Source organism: Muntiacus reevesi, chromosome 1 (genome assembly GCF_963930625.1).
Source record: "Muntiacus reevesi chromosome 1, mMunRee1.1, whole genome shotgun sequence".
NCBI classification, from domain to species: Eukaryota; Metazoa; Chordata; class Mammalia; order Artiodactyla; family Cervidae; genus Muntiacus; species Muntiacus reevesi.
The window spans coordinates 271,124,559-271,130,410 of NC_089249.1; the positions used below are offsets into that span (position 1 = coordinate 271,124,559).

General features: G+C 47.8%; 1 non-coding gene across 1 annotated transcript; it reads left to right on the top strand.

The window, feature by feature from the left end:
- The first annotated feature begins 5,067 nt into the window (after positions 1 to 5,067).
- On the top strand, positions 5,068 to 5,177 carry LOC136156741 (U6 spliceosomal RNA). The gene has a single exon (XR_010661225.1). It is a non-coding gene; the product is annotated as a U6 spliceosomal RNA (small nuclear RNA).
- Positions 5,178 to 5,852: the final 675 nt, after the last annotated feature.

The window sequence follows — 5,852 nt, forward strand, 5'->3', positions numbered from 1 at the left end:
AAAAAGTATCTTTAATGAGAAAAAGTATCTTTTATGATGGACCATTGAGTAGTTGTTGTTTTTTTTTTTTTTTTGCACAGAAGTCCCCGATTGAAGGAGGAAAATATAGTGAGAGAGTAGACAGAGCTAAGGGTAGGGGACAGAGAACCAGGGGGAAGGACACATTTTGGGGAGCGCTGGTGCTGGGGGCCAAGTCCGGGGGGTGGTTCTGAGGCTGGGAGGCGGGGGCAAGACGGGGCAGCTGTGAGAAGCCCAAGGGAGACTCCAGGCTCCAGCCGACACACGGCTGGAACAGCAGACCGTGGGCTCCAGGCTGGAGAGGAGGCAAGTGATGCCAGGAGAAGATGGTGAAAGAACAGAGTGGGGAGGGGTTGATGTCAAAATGGAGATGAAAAACTGGTTCAGTGGCAGGGATCGAAAAACATTATTATTTTTTTTTTTAAGTTATGCTCAGTAACAGGAAAGTCAGGCTCATCAGCAGGTATTATGGATGCTTGACTGCATGACTAAATGGGAGCAGCAATGTCAGAAATACTGAAACGAGCTATAAAAGCTTGAAAAAAGCAGCTTCAAGCCTTTTCTTGGGAAACACAGCTTTCCTCTGGTTAACATCACACTACAGGTAACCTCGGTCTGTTTGGCCAGGGAGGCAGCATTAGAGGAAAACCATGAGAAGACAATTAGCTGCCAATGCATCAACACATTCATCTCTTCAGATTACCAGGTGTGCGACACCTGCCTCTCACAGAGGTGGGAGCTCTATTCATGCACAACTGGCTCTGAGGAAAATTCCTTACACGTGAGCTGAGATGGTAAAGGAAATGAATCACTCAGGGACGCGGCACCTTGAGTGGGAAAAGGCAGCTTGTCCCACCTGGAGACAGGCGCTGGGCGCATGTTTCTGGACCTGTCATTTGAAATGACTTGTCCAAAGTGCTTAAGGTAAGACTAAAAGAAGCTGAAGCTGGAAGATAAAGACGTAAGCTGACAGGAACTATCGGACAGCATTCCCAGAGTGTCAGGAGATGAACTGTGAGATGCCAGCATCTTAGCCATTCCTCGTTCAGGAAGCTTCCTTTCCATTTCTTTCTATGCAGCCTCCTTTCATGATTCCTCCATAGGTATGGAGTTCCCTTCAAGATAGAAAAATGTTCTTCAATGGACTTCTGATGAATAAATTTCCATCCAAATGCTGGAAGAGGATGCCGTTGTTCATAATAAAATTATATCTGTCTATCCCTCTGTGCTAAGGTTTCTAGGGTCTAAAAATTAAAGTGCAAGAACTTCCCTGGTGCTCCAGTGGCTAAGACTCTGCCTTCCAACGCATGGGGTGTGAGTTCAATCCTTGGTTGGAGAACAAAGATCCCACGTGCCACACGATGTGGCCAAAAATTAAAATAAATGAGTAAAACTTGTTAAAAATCAAAGTGCACAACCATGTCTAATAGGACAATCTCCCTTGTTTTTCTTTTTACCTGCGGTGCTGCGCTGGGCTAAGTCACCTCAGGCCTGTCTGACTCTTTGCAGCCCCATGGACTGTAGCCCACCAGGCTCCTCTGTCCATGGGATTCTCCAGGCAAGAATACTGGAGTGGATGCCATGCCTTCCTCCAGGGGATCTTCCCGACCCAGGGATCAAACCCAGGTCTCCTGCATTGCAGGAGGATTCTTTACCGTCTGAGCCACCTGGGAAGCCCTTTTCCTGTGGTGGTTTTATTTATTATTATGTTTAAGCTATTGATAACCTAGCCTGGCAGAAAGATTACATCAGGAATGTGATATAATACAACTGTCTTCACTGAAGCCTTAGACCTTACTATTCCCTAAGCAAGTGGGAGTGTCCCCCCACACCACCCCAAAGTATAACTTTGATTCCTATACTGCCTCTTACAGTAAATAGGAACATATTGTACTGCACTGAAGGTGTATTTTATAATTATTGTTAGCATTACTGAGCTTTCCATAATGGTGGCTCTACAGATTTAAATACTTTAAAAACATGAGTAGATATTTTTTTATGAAACCAAACATTAACACTAGCAAACTGACACCCAACTTTTGATTGATCTGTCCCACCTGTAAGACATGAATCAGATGTTTCATGTAGTGAATACATATGAATACACAATGCTGACTAAGAGAGATGTTTGCAGACAGCTCCAATAACCTCCGTGGCAGCAATGGTTATATTTTCATGCATGTGCAGGCACTGTTCTTAGGCATTGTGTCAACTGCTCAGTCATGTCCGACTCTGTGACCCTGTGGACTGTAGTCTGCCAGGCTCCTCTGTCTGTGGAATTCTCCAGGCAAGAATATTGGAGTGGGTTGCCATTTTCTTCTCCAGGGTATGAAACCAAAGTTTTGCATCATTTCTACAGCTCTTTCAAAGGCATCAGTTTCAGCAGCATGCTTGGATGTCACTCAAACTTCCACAGTGATATCCGAAGCCATGAGCCACTTACTCTGCCTTCCAAGGTTGTCAGGGGGCAAGTCTCCTTTGTATGAAAATAAAAATGTAGGGTATGAGATTCTGCTGTATGTGTGTATTTATATTATATATCTGCATATGAATGAGATAGATCTTTATATCCTAACACGAGTGATTTCCCAATGAAAAACACTTCAAGTTTTAAAAGTTACAAAGTAATACCTAAATCTTAAATCTTAGTATCTAAATCTAAGTCCATGTGTGCATGGACCCATATCCTGTTTGTGGTGTAACTATCCAGAAAGAAGGCTGGAAAACTGTACAGCAAGCTGTGGGTGGTGTGGCCTCTGAGCGGGAGAGTTGAGGGAACCGTGTTGGTTTTCAGCTTTGCTCTGTAGACTTCTGTATTGTTGGAAACTGGTACAGTAAGGATGTATTCATGTAAGAAGAAAAAAAAAAGAGGGACTTCCCTGGTGGTCCAGTGGCTGAGACTCCATGCTCCCAATGAGGGGGCCTGTCTGGGCTCCATTCCTGGTCGGGGAACTAGATCCCACATCCCACAACTGAGAGAGCCGGCATGACCAAATAAATAAACAAAAATAAATATATATTTTTTAAAAAACCAAAAAGGCCCAAAATGAAAATGATGTCATCAACTCTTGATGCTCTGTTGGGAAATGAGAGAATCAGAGGGTGGTGACCCAGAAGTGACACATCCCCATGACTAAGCACAGTTTTGCTGGGAGCTGCCCGACAGACGGACATGAGAGACAGAGGGGACAGAGCCTGGCAGGCCCAGGCCCCCCACTTCTGCAGGCCTGGGGGCCACCAGAGGGCTGAGGGCAGACTGAGCTTGAAACTTCATCTCAAAGGGCATGACCTGTCAGCAGCTCCAGGGCGGCGGGAAGGGGAGAGGCCTTTTTAAGGTCGCTGGGGAGTAATCTCTCAACACTTCTCAGAAGACGCAATTGTACGGCTTCCTCTTTGGCCTTCGAGTTACTAAAACACAGAAGTGTGTGTGGAGAAGACGGACCATCCCCCTGCGACTGGCCACGTCTGGGTGCTCTGGCTGGAGGCGGCCCCGTGACTGGGATGTGGGCCAACGCGTAGGGACAGGTGGTTTCCTTATGATGGAAACAGTGGGTGATCAGAAACTGAGGGGATTTTCTGAGAACGAAGCTGTCACCCCGAAGGAAGGCACGTGGGAATCTCAGCTCAGGGACCCAGCCTTCGAGGCCCTCCTTTTGCTCATGGGAGCATTGCCTGATGGTAATGGGATTCCTGAGACCCTCAGGCACCCAGCACGCTGAGAACGGGGTGGAGGGTGGGGCTCACGAGTCAGTCATCTGAACCCTGCCCTTCCACCAGATTTCAGGGAAAAGGTGTTTTCCCCAGCACAAAGGTTAGAAATAACTGATGCAGAAGATGCCCATTAAGGAGGTCAGAGGGGCACCTAACTTCAGGACCAAGCCTGTCCATTTACGATAGGAGTGACAGGGCCACCGTGAATGATATTTCTGTTCTCAAGCGAGCTGACTCGCCTGGAGCCCTTGCTAGGGCTTCAGGGCTCTGGGAGTCACCTGCCCATTGTCTTGGGGTCAGGAAAGTGGTGTTGAACTCCCAGCTAGTGAGACGGGTGATGGAAGGGCAGAGAGATGAGGGGCTTGTCTCTGTCTGTGGATGAAGGATGTACATCCAGGCCCTGCCCGCTAGGGACAGGAGCTTACAGCAAGGCCACAGAAACCCTGGACCCCTAACCTGCAGCTTCCCCAAAGCCTGCTGTGGCCTTATTCTCCTGTGTTGCCTCTGGTTACTGGGCAAAGGGCCTCAGTGGTTACTGGTAGTGCCAGCCGCCCCCCTCTCTAATGCCCAATGAAGGGTGACTGGGAGCTCCACCTCCAACATCCAGGATGCCACAAGGGAGACTCAGGAGGAGGAAGGCTGCCAACTCAAGAAGGGGGCCTTGGCATCTCTGTGTGTTGATCCAGAGACTGTGTGGAGCATGAAGACTCCGACAACATACAGAGCAGTTCATCTGAGGACCGATGATGGGGAGATGGAGACTGGGGCTGGGAAACCATCTCATGGCCCTGGGGGTGGGGCATGTAAAGCCTGGGTTTGTATGTGATGAGTTTTCAACCTGTCTGCACAGGAGATGTACCTGGCAGCTTTAAAAATATATGTCTAAAAAATAAATAAATAAATAAATAAATAAAAATAAAAATATATGTCTAAATTCCACCCCCCAGACCTGCTGAATCAGAATCCCTGGGGTTCATGCTCCCACCAAAGACATTCCTTCCTTTGTCCTTTTCCTTGTGGAAGGCTGGAAGGATTTGGAGTTGGGTTTTTCTTTTCCCCCCGAGACAGGTAGCCTCTGATAAAACCCCAGCATGTTAGGCCCTAGTTAGATAGTTAACTCTTGAGAACAGACCTTGTTAAGAAGAACGGAATGCCCTGGCGTCTTTCTGGGGAAGCTTACCTCTCCTGTGAGGGGCTATTCTACTGAAAAGTACTCTCCTATGACATTAAATCCATGAAACCGGGTCTCTGTTATGCTGGCTAAGAAGTGCTCTTGCCTCCCTTTGGAAATATTCCCATGTACACTTAGGAACTATTTTCCCTTAAAAAGCACAAAGATTGTGCTTACTTCAGCAACCAAATATACTAGAATTGGAACAAGACAGGGAAGATTAGCATAGCCCCTGCTCAAGGATGACAGGCAAATTTGTGAAGCGTTAGGTATTTTTTAAGCTTCTTTTGTAACCCACTTTTCCTTCATGTTTTGCTTCAGAGAAGCCAAACCAAATAAAATATAATATCAAGGTCCTTTTTTGAAAAGGCTCAGAGATGTGTTGAGAGCAGGGTGTAGCAGACTTGCAGGCTGATGATTCCTGTGTGGCGTTTTCCCCTGCCCCCCTCTCAGGAACAACGCTCAGGCTGTTCTGTTCTGAGTTCCCAGACCCCCTTGCCTCGCGTGGAGAAGTGGCCGGTGTCCAACTGGTTTCTGTTTTAGAATGCAGACATTACTATGAAATAGAAGGAGGCACTGGAGAGAGTGACGGAGTGGGAGTGGGCTTTGAGGGCAGGAAGTGGGCGTGGCCTGGCCCCCTGGCCGGGTGGGGTGGGTCCTCGGTAGTAGGAACCCCTGTTGCCTCTCGCCACCAGCATCTCGAGCTGTGATACACCCAGGCTGAGTCGGGTGAAGGGGGCTGTGGACACCTGGGGGTGAGGACCTGGGGGCCCGGCTCCTGGCTTTTAAGCTTTTTCTTTTATATTGGGGTTTAACCGATTAACAGTGCGGTGATTGTTTCAGATGAAGAGCGAAGGAACTCAGCCTATCCATGTACATGTATCCATGGACTCTTGAGAGTCCCTTGGACTGCCAGGAGATCCAACTAGTCCATCCTAAAGGAAATCAGTCC